At 53.1% G+C, this 10,855-nt stretch overlaps 1 long non-coding RNA gene across 4 annotated transcripts; it reads left to right on the top strand.

Moving 5' to 3' along the window:
• The first annotated feature begins 4,871 nt into the window (after positions 1 to 4,871).
• Positions 4,872 to 10,236, top strand: LOC134473170 (uncharacterized). Of its 4 annotated transcripts, none has more exons than XR_010043260.1 (7): positions 4,872 to 5,332; positions 5,539 to 6,233; positions 6,547 to 6,668; positions 7,955 to 8,061; positions 8,191 to 8,363; positions 9,233 to 9,445; positions 9,655 to 10,236. It is a non-coding gene; the product is annotated as an uncharacterized LOC134473170 (long non-coding RNA). The 4 variants fall into 4 exon arrangements; XR_010043262.1 differs by having other exon boundaries at positions 5,539 to 6,150; XR_010043261.1 differs by lacking the exons at positions 4,872 to 5,332; positions 5,539 to 6,233 and adding an exon at positions 6,248 to 6,402.
• Positions 10,237 to 10,855: the final 619 nt, after the last annotated feature.

Genomic DNA, 10,855 nt, shown 5'->3' on the forward strand with positions numbered 1-10,855 from the left:
AAAGAATAAACCTCTAGCCTGGAAAAAAAAGAAATAACCAGTCTCGGGAATAGAAGGGAAGGCATCAGTCACTGTAGGGTCCACAGACACAGGCCAGGAAAGGGATTCTATGAATAGCTATATGTCCATAAATAACTTAGATGAGGTGAACAAATTTTGTGAAATACAGAAATTTTACCAAACTGTTCTCAAGAAGAAATTCATAACTTGAGTAGTCCTATATATATCATGAAACTGAATTTATAGTTTATATGTTTCCTACAAAGAAAATTGTAGGCTGAAAGAACCTCATGGGTGAATTGCATCAAACAGTCAGGAAGAAACACTAAAACCTGGTGAATTCCTACGGAGAATAGAAGATGACACATTTGGTAACTTCCCATGAGATCTTATTTCTTTGGTACCAAAGCCAAATGAAGCACTGCAGGAAAAGAAAATAAGAGATCAATATTTCTGATGAGTATAGATGCAAAGATCCTTAATAAAATGGTAACGAATCAGTTCCAGCATTGGGTAAACAGGGTTGCACACTGTAAGTGTGAGACATCTGCACATGCCAGGCTGGTCCAAAATCCGTCAGTTCATCCATCAACCCCCAAAGTACCCCAGCACACTGAATGAGAAAAGCTGAGTATCCTCTCAATCCATGCAGATGTGGAGAACCACTCAGACTGCTTCAAAGCTCAGAGATGTCCAGGGTCACCTAAGGACATGAGACCCCACTTGTCTAGCACAGGCGCACAGCGGGATACAGTTATGTGACCATGACTCCGCACAGGTGGACACACCTGCACAGGTTAGAGCACTATGTAAGAATGTAACTGTGTGCTAATGACCTGTGTAAAAATTAGACAATGACATAGGTGGCCTGGCTCTTGCTCTGCTCTGCCCCATGCCGCCTGCTGTTGCTGATGTCTTGCACACAGGTGTTCTTTAACCTTGGGACCTCGCCTGCAAAAGTCTCTGCTGGCCACCCAGGAGGTCTGTACAGACCAAGAATTGGATGAAATTAAATTTAATCCATGATTAAAAAAAAGAAACAAAACAGAAAACTAGGGATAGAGGGAGCTTCTTTAGCCTACACAGAGAAGCTCTTAGAAACAGTTGATGCCCTGTCCAGTGATGGACAGAAGGACAGAAGGAATCCCTGCTTCCTCCTTCCACTCCGGGATAGCGAGCATGTGTGTGCTCTCCATGTTATCTAGGATTTTATTTGAGGTTCTGGGTGTCACCATAAGGCAAGGAAAAGAGAAATACACAAAGATTGCAAAAGAAGAGACAAAATTTTCTTTATTTGTGGATGACATTGTGGTCTAGAAAAGACCAAAGAATCTCCCACTAACTGGCCTCAAGTGTAGCCCCAGTTTGTTTAGGCCTGGGTCCTGAAGGACACGATGTGGTCTCAGTTGCTATAAAGCCCATGGCAATCTCTGTCTCCATCTCTGGAGTAACATAGAGACAAGAGAAAAACAGTGGGTCTTGGGAAACGTGTGCATTTTAAACCCTCACCATGGGAGAACTTACGGAAGGCCAGGCTCCCTGGCAACATGTTGAGCTCCAGGTTGTGTGCTGTGTGTTCTCTGGGCCCTGTCTGCACAGGGAAGGGTAGGTTGGGGAGGCCGAGGCCCCACAGATCCAACACTCACCCATTCCCGGATAGGGGGGCTGGAGGATTCATTACGGGTTAAGCAGGTAGCAGCCAAACAGGATGACCCACATTAGTAGGTGAAAACAGGCTGTGGCCTCTCTGCGTTGGCAGCTCCCCTTAGAACTGGTCTTACAGCTCGGAAAGGGCTTTGTGTCCGATCCTTCTGCACCGTCTGTCCAGCATAGTGAGCTATAGTCTCCATGAGGAAGACTCCCCGGCTTTCCCCAGCTCCCTGCTGCTGCTGCTTAAACTAGGCATGTTGGCCCAGGGCTCTTGAGGGGCCATCTGCGGGGAGGCACCTGATAACCGGAAGTGAGTGAAACCTCGCCTGCGCTCTGACTCAGTGATCCGAGCAGGTGTGTGCGAAGCAGCGTGCTTCCCTCAGGGGCCCTAGAGGGCAGAACAGCGGAATGTGCAGATGGGATCAGAGGTGGGATGGTTCCGGGGCCCACCTGCAGGCTGCAGAGCGGGGCCCCAGGAGCTGCCCAGTCCCAGGGCTGGAGACCTCAGAGCAGAGGAGGTGCAGAACCACGAGTGTGGGCCACAGTCAGGGGTTACGGAGCTGCAGTCTGACCCTCCGCTGGCCGCACTTGGTGGCTGCAGTCGGAAAGCCTGTCCTCTTACTCTGGGTGTTTTCCATTAAGGCCTTTGTCCTGGAAGGGGCGTGGAGAGGGCTGGCAGGGCACATAGTTCACTGCTGACAAGTAAAATGTTTTCAGATGTTGCTTGCAGGGAAAAATGCTCTAAGTCACAGAAGGAGTGGGTCCCCAGAAGCCACTGCCTTCGGACCCTGTTAGGGTGACGGCTTCCCGCAGTGACACCCAGCTGCAGGGACTGTTCCCACCCGGGGGGAGCAGTGAGCCTAGGACCTCGTCCCCCACGGTGTCCATGGCTTCTGGCACCGCTTGTGGCTCTGAACCTGCAGCTGGCTCCTGTATCCTCCAGTGGGGTTTGCATTAGGGGGGGTGAGGTCAGCTCGGAGGGTGAGACCGCACTGCAGAACAGATGGACAGCACCAATGAACAGCAGCAAGAGTACAGCTGACAGGCTGGGGACTCGGAGGGTGTCAGAATTATTAAAAAGTACACACATATCCCTGAAATCTGTTTGATTTAGGTATATTCTCAAAAATACATAACTTGAATGTATTTATGCTATGCATTTTTATTAACATGTTATACATACGGTCCTTATTTATGGGCTGCAGTATGCTAATTCAGTGCCTCCGTACAATGTGTGATGTTCATTAGGGGTGATAAGCATTTCCGTCCCTCACGCAGTCATTTGGGTGTACTCTTCTCCTTGAGTTATTCTGAGTACAGTCCAGCCTTGGTTTAGGAGCATAATTCACTCCAGAAACATGATTGCAACCCGAAGCACTTGCATATCAAAGCGAATTTCCCCATAGGAAACAATGGAAACTCAGATAATTCATTCTACAACCCAAAAAAACTCACGTGAAAAAGATTACTGTCCTGTAATTTCATATAAAATGATAAAGAACGCACAAAATGTAAAGAAAAATAAATACATTAGCCTGCGTTCACCTTTGAGAAGCTCCGTGGCTGGTGTGAGGGGTCCAGGAGAAAGGAGGGTCGCTGTGCAGCGTGACTTTCTCTGTCGCTAATGGAATTGCTGCTTCTATTGGCTCAGCGGAAACTTTTGGTTGTTGCGCAACTTTTAGAGGGAATCTGACCAACAACACCTGTTTTGGCCTCCTTTGAGGATTTCCCTGAATTGGGACGCTGCGTCATCGGTGTGAAGCAGGCTCACTGCTTGCACAGCCACAGCCTTACTCAGGGGTGCTTTGCTGCACAATTTTGTGTTTTCCCACATTTCCCTAATCTTGTTAGAAGTGAGGGATTCCTCTTCCTTTTTCTTCTCCTCCTCTGCAGAAGAGATCTCCCCATAGCCTCCTGCTGTTGGAGATGGCCACTCACAATTCCTCGTAGGAAAGGGGGGGGGCAGAGAGGGAGGGAGGAAGGGAGAGAGAGAGACCACGGCCCAGGTGTGGTCACGTGACTCAGTGTCATGCACTACTCGCATCGCAAGACACTGCCCATTTATTAAGTTAAATTTTAGCGGAAACATTTGTTTATCTTGAGGAGCTCCGCAAAATAGTGGCTCACAGTCTGTAGAGTAGGTCACTGCGGCTCTGCTGCCCAGCTCCGCTGCAGAACGCTGGAACATATTCCTCCCAGCCCAGTGTATCTGTGCCTCTTACCCCTGCTCTCTGCACCGGCCCTCCTCAGCCCAGTGACCGTTATTCCCTCACTTCGATGTGACTCACTTACTCAGTTCCGCAAGCCCTCGAGGCCCCAGGAGTCTGTCTCTCTGTGCCTACTTGTCTCACTTAACTGAGGTCCCACATTCCATCCACATCAAACAAATTCCATATCATTTCCTCTGGCTGAAGAAGGGAATCCTGACCGAAAGACATTACGAGTGAATCTTTCAGCGATCACAAAACTGCATGAACACAAATTCGGTTTTAGTGGATCCTCAGATGATGCAGCTGTGAGCGTGTGGTGCTGTCTCTTCTGAAGTCACTCTGCTCTGGGCACCTGGGAGACTGCAGAGCCTGGCTTCTGTTGGGGAGCAAGTGGGTGTCTGTTGGTGCAAGCACACTCAGAAGCCCCACCCTAGCGTGCTACAGACTTCCTCCTACCCCTTCCACATGCCCAGCCTACTGCTCGGGTTTCTCACCATGTCCTTCATGAGTCCAGGCATTAGCTGGCCTGGAGACCGGATCCCTGAAGAGGTTAGACAGGGTCCTGGGAAGATGAGCAGAAAGCAAAACTTCAAAGCTCTCTGCTCCATTTTTCACCCTTCTTTTTCTTCTTCAAAGAAAACCCACATTTCTGGTGGAACATTGGATGGGGGTCTCCCATGGGGAGATGGTGGGTGTCCTGGGGTAAGGAGGAAATGCTGCCAGGGGCCCGTAGCCCACACCTAGAAGTAGACTCTGCTTCTAGATCCACTTCCCCAGCTCCTGGCCGGTTCTATCCAACACCACACACACACACACACACACACACACACACTTGTGCCCATTTACCCCGTGTTAGCTTCCACTTTCCACTGAGTCATGCTGGCAGATGTCCCTGGAAGGACCATGGTCTGCTGTGAGTGAAGCTGCTTGCTAATGCCACGCCTGCCTTGCCTCCCGGGAAAAAGTTCTGCTCTTCTTAGTGGAAGGCTTAGCCCTTATCTGTAAACCTGTCTCATTTATCTCACTATCTCTCTATGTCTATCTATCTCCTATTTCCCTACCGTCCATCTCTCTCTATCTGTCTATCATCTCTGTCTCTCTATGTCCATCTGTCTGTCCGCCTAGCTTGTAAAAAGCGTGGACAGGACAAGCCTCTGAAGTCACCACCCTGCTGAACACCAGGGTTACAGTGACATGCAAGGCGTCCTGTGTCTCAAGGCCACCGCCGCCTTTGGCTGCAATAGAGAAGCATTCTGCAGCCACCGAAATAGAGACCTGTTTGGTCAGGGTGAGCGTGTGGAGGGGGATTGGCTGGCAAAGAGGAAGACGGAGTTCCAGGCGGCTTCTAGGCCTGTGACCCAGCTGTGTGAGTCAGCCAGGGAGCAGGAGTGACAGATAGTGATGGAAGGGCAGCACAAGTGCGGAGAAGACTCTTCAAGCTGCAAGTGAAGGACCTGTGCAAAGGCACCGAGGTATTGGAGACCACGGCCTGAGAACCATGGGCGCTTCTGGTCCACGGACTTGCGGGATGGGGAGAGGAAGTGAGGCTGGAGGGTGCGGGGTTAGAAGGGTCCTGTGGCGGAGGTGGATAAATGAACATGTTTTTCTCCTGTGTTAGAGTCCTCTAGAGGACCAGCATCACTGGAAATGTATGCATAACTTAGCAGCTTGCTTACAGGAGGGTCCAGGAGGCTGCTGGAGAGCCAGAGGGCCGGGGCTGCTTGGCCCAGGAAGTTGGAACAAGGAGGATCAAGGGTGCAGCTCCGGCTCAAGGGCAAAGGAGGTGGGTGGAGCACAGTGGGCTCCAAGACCACAGGTGAGAGATAAAACCAGGAATCGGTGGGCTTGGAATCTTCCAGACCAGGAAATGTGTTCTCCTGTGAGACCAGCTGCTCATGCTACTGTGAGGGGTGAGCTTGATCCTGGGGTAAACGGTCAGGAACCTAACGCAGCTCTCACAGGTGGGGTACCCAGAGAGCCAGAGCCCACTGCTGTGCACTTTGTGTGCCAAGGGCTCTGCCTGCTCCCTGGCACCGCGGGTCAGCTGAGCGGAGTCTGCTGCAGCTGCCAGAGGTCCTTGGCCTGGGCCTTGTGGGGCACAGTAGGGAACAAGGGCTCCAGGATGAAAGCCTCCTCCCTGCGGGGACCAGATATGGCAGGTCAGGTCCCTGAAGAACAAATTGCCAGAGAGAGGAGGCGGAGTCCCTGGACAGCGTGCTGCAGAGGGGAGGAGCCTTTGGGAGCTACACTGAAGATTCTGTTGGACCTTCTCCTCCGTGTGGAGCAATGGGTGAGCTGCTCAGTGACGCTGCAGCCTTCGTTTCCTGTGCTCTGTTATCACAGGAGGCCCACAAGGCCCTCCGCTTAGAGGACGTGAGTGTCTCTTGTGAGCTTCCTCATGTATGTGGTCAGGGAACGCCAGCAAAATAAGATGTGCTCAGGAAGGACACTATGCAGACCTGACTGGGCTGTGATAAAAAGAGCTAAAGGATCAGGGGCCCCTCAGCCCACTCTCCAACCTCAATCTACACAAATGGCCATGGTGATTGGTCAGGGCATGGGGGAGAGACAGGGAGAGACAGGGAGAGAGGAGAGAAACTGCAGGAGCCGAAGGAGTCTGGTCTTGTCCTGAACACAGTGTTTGCTGTTGTAAGTAGGGTGTGAAACAAATTCCTCTGCATTGCAGGAGGACGCGTTTAGGAGATGAGCAGAATGAAAGGAGGACGGATGGTGGAGAGGCCCTCAGGACGCTGCTGTGCGACACGCTGCTCAGGGTGGCTGCACGTTGCACACTGCGGCTGTGGTGAGGTGGGGGAGGAGGAGGCCCAGAGTCTGCCGTGGGGGTGGGGGGGCGTGGGTGGCAGCAGGTGGGGCTGCCTGATGGTGTGCAGTGGAGGAGCCCGTGGGCCCAGCCGCGGCTGTCTGATGTCAGGTGGTGCTGAGAGGGGGCCCCACAGATGTCGGGCCCCAGGATCTGGACCGAGTTCAAGGCAGGAGAGGTCAGGGAGGAATAGACTGGGAATTACCTGACGGGGCAGATGTGAAGCCGGGGCGGAGAGGCCGTCAGCCAGAGCAGGCGTCGCATGGATGGGGAAAGGGGAGCGGGACGCTGTGGGTCGGCAGAGCTCGACAGGTGGGCAGAGGGATGGGCTGGGGGCAAGAAGCAGAGAGGCAAGAGCGGAGCCACAGGAGGAACAGTGAGGCTGAGCGAGTCCATCTGAGAAGTGTGGGAGGCTCTGAAGCAGAGAGTACCGGGGGCTGACGCCACAGTCGTTCAGGTAGACGGCGCCAGGCAGCCGCCTCGGGTTTGCTGATTGGGGCTACGGCTGCGATCGGGTCAGTGCAGGGGCATGGACGGTGGACACGGAGGGTGAGGTGAGCCCGCTGGTGGAGGAAAGTCGTGACAAGGGACCCTTAGTGTCTGCTAAAGGACCGCACGCGGGCTCCCCACTCCTCCCCCGAGCACCCAGCCACCCTTCCTCGCCTGCTTGCCCTGCTTTTCTATCAAACGCGCTGCTGTGGCTGGAACCAGGAGATGCCCGGGCACAGGTGGGGTGGCAGGCCTGGCCACCAATGCCAGGGTGTCTGGTATGTAAAGCGTGGTGAAACCCACACTGTGGGGAAAGAACGGGTCAGGTAGGAGGCAGGGAGGGAGAGCAGTGTAACCTGGCATCTTCAGGCTGCCGAAGAAGGCACAGCAGCAGAGTGACCACGGTGACTGAGTAGTCTTGAAAGGTGGAGCTTAGAGTGCATGAGGCACAAGAGGGAAACTGAGCCAGAGACAAAGCTGGGTGAGTCTGGCTGCTTGGTAAGTGAGGAAAGTCTCTCGGGTTTGAGCAAGACAGAAGAGCTGCCAGAGCGCCTTTTGTTTTTTCCAATACAAGGGACATAAAAGGTTAATGACCTCAGGCCAGACTGGGGGGGGGGGGTGAGAAATGAGAAAATCCTTCCCCATTCCGTGCTAATCAATCTGAGGCTCTCTAATCAGTACTCTTTGATGGTGATGAATAATTTATGTGACCTGTAACTTAGAGACCTGGCCTGCTCATTTCGTTTTTTGCCTCCTCTTCCTGTCATCTGCCATCTTCCTTAAGGAAACAAAGCACGTGTCTCTCTGTCCAGTGTCCTGTCACTCCTGCTGCAGATGGATTCTCCAGCACCTGTTCCACACCGGAAGTCTTAAGTCAGTGCTGGCTCAGAGGTTGGCTTTGGACTAGACAGTCATGTGCTTTCTAAAAAGGACTGGGATTTTGGTCATTGGTACAGAAATGAATAGTGACCAGTGCCCTGCTCTTAGAGGATGGCTCACAGTGAGTGTCCCGTCTCACAGGGAAAGTGTGTGTGGACATCTGGGGCCTGTGACTCGCTTCCCAAGATGCCAGCCCTTAACCACGCAGCCTGTGGGCCACAAGTCAGGACCAGCTGCCAGAAGGACCAGCCCTTGGCAGCCTGGGCCTCGGATGCACGTGCTCTCTGATGTCCAGGGACTTTGGAGGGAGATTGGTGAGGCCTGGCCCAGGGCTGCTGCCCCTGAACAGTGTCCCCAGTGGTGCACAGGGCAGGCTGCTGGCCTCGTGAGGGCTCTTGTCATCCTGGAGTTTGATCTGTCCTTCATTGGCGTGGGCAGCACCTCCCCTCCTGTCTTGGCTGTGAGCTTTGGACAGTTGCTCCCTGTGGGCACAAGGGCTGCTCTGCCAGGGCCTTCTCCTGAGTCACTGTGGGGAGGGAGAGAGGCTGGGAAGCTGGTGGAGAGCGAGGGCGGCCGCCATGTAGAGGGGAAGTGGGATCTGCTACTGTGTGTGACTGGCACCTCAGTCACCGTCCCTAGCTTTCTCATGGTGCTTGGGCACGGGCACCCGCGTGCATGTGAGGGCCTCTTGTACTTAGCCCTGGTCTCAGAGGGCCAGGATGGGGCCCGGCATTTTGCGCTTTTTGAAGCTCCCTCGGGATCCTTGGTGAACCAGGTGGACAGGCTGCCGCACACGGAGCAGAGTTGGTTTTTAACCACGGCCTCTCCTGAGCGTCCTGGAATCGCTCCTCTTCCTCCTGCTCTAGGACGGCACATGCCCTGATCTTGGGTCCAGTGTTCCTGGGCCCAAGCTTGCTGTACCCCGGAGTGTCCTGTGCTGCCCCCCTTGGGTTTCTGCTTTGACCCACCCTGGACTTGCGCTGTGTCACTGTCAGGAGCCCAAGGGACCAGGGCCCCGAGGGCCAATGTTGCTGTTTCTGTGCCTGTTCATTTCCCGGATCCCGGATCCCACTGGCATCAGAGTCTCTCTTTGGGTTTTTGGGTGAGAACTCTCACCACAGAGCTCCCTGATGCTGTGTTTTCTGAGATTTCCCAGTATCCTCTCTTAAAAATACCACGGCAGGTACTTCCCTGGCATTCAGAAATGAAGACCACTTAAAGTAGGCTGTCAAAGGAACCTTGTGACCCTGTGAGGACAGCGCTGGAGCAGCGAGGCCAGGCCACCACTGGGCAGGCGGCGCCCCTCCCTGTGATCGCCCTCTCAGCACCCTTAGTGTGGGACACAGCCAGGGTTGTTCTGCAGAGAGAGAATCTCAAAACTTGGGACATTCAGAGAGTAAGGATTTCACTACAACCAGAACAACTAGGAAAATACTCCCACCGTGTGGGCAGGAATATTAAAATGGCTGCAAGGCCCCATCAGCTCACATGCTAATTGCTTGTCATTTTCATGAAACATTAACTTTGATGAATATTTTGCATGTGAACTTTTTTTTTTTTCTCTTTTGGTACTGGGAATTGAACTCACAACCTTGTGCTTGCCAGGTCCACTGCCTTCAAGAGAAAAAGAAGATTTGGCTCTGAGGATGAAGGTTTTGGGAAGTTGGCTTCCCGAAGTTCAGCAGAAGCAAACAGGATTGAGGGCAGCCCGGCCGGGGCAGACTTGGCTTCTGTCTCGATGCCCCCAAGAGCCTCAGGCCATCGAAAGTGGAGCTTTCGGGATTGCAGGGGTTAGAGCTGACTGGTGTTAGGCAGCAGAGCCTAGTTGCAGAAGACAGGTCACCGGAGGCGTGGTCACCGGAGGCGTGGCCACGCCCTTCCTGCTCCTCGCTCTGCCCTCCCCCCACTTCCTGTCTGCCCTGCGTGAGCAGCCTGCCTGGAGCCAGGACCCAGGCTGGAAACAGGAGAACAAATCGCCCTCTCCTCCTTTTAGTTGCAGGCATTAGTTATTTTGTCACTGCAGAGAGAAAAATGACTAAGACACTCATCTTAGATAATTATCTTCCAGCAAAATAAAGAAGCAAATTTCTGAGCTCTTCACGGAAGAAATTATGTAAATGCATCACAGAAACTAAAAATAGAACAACTTTGATTCTCGCCGGACCACGAGATGGAAGGGAAATCAAATTTATTACCTAATTTCAGTGAGATGTTTGATACGTTGCTTTAAGGGCGGCGCGATGTAACATTGGTGTGCACTCACACTTATGCTCAGGGTTAGGGGACCCCAGACGGTTTGCAGTCTCTAGGCCAGGCTGGGCAACTGCTGATGTCCAAGGAGTACTGGATGTTGGCAGGAAGCTGGGTCTGTGATTGGGGCTGTGGGCCGGAGGCGCAGGTGACAGGAAACAAGGTGAGTCCCCTCTCTGGCCTTGCTTCTCCCAAGTGTCAGGCTTGTTGTAGAAGTTCATAAATTCTCTTCCATCTTTCACATGCTAGGAAACTGTAAACACAAGTATGGGGTTCACAAGACAGCTCCTGGCATGCGTTCTGCCCTCCTTTTCAGTCTGTTTCCCTGCTACATGGGGGTTCTCCAATTTGGGTGTGCAGCAGAACCCGGGGGGCTTTATGGACCCAGATGACCAGCTTCCTCCAGGGGTCCCAGGCTCCACAGGGCTGGAGTTGGCTTGTGGAGCGTGCACTGGCCACCACCCTGGACGTTCACCCGGCTGGTGCCAGGGACACTCCCTGAGAACCACTGACAGTACGCATTCAGTCTTCTCCCTTGGAGAGTGCAGGGGAGGTC

The sequence above is a fragment of the Cavia porcellus genome, unplaced genomic scaffold, assembly GCF_034190915.1.
Source record: "Cavia porcellus strain 051 isolate PalLab524CR breed Dunkin Hartley unplaced genomic scaffold, mCavPor4.1 scaffold_26, whole genome shotgun sequence".
Taxonomy (NCBI): domain Eukaryota; kingdom Metazoa; phylum Chordata; class Mammalia; order Rodentia; family Caviidae; genus Cavia; species Cavia porcellus.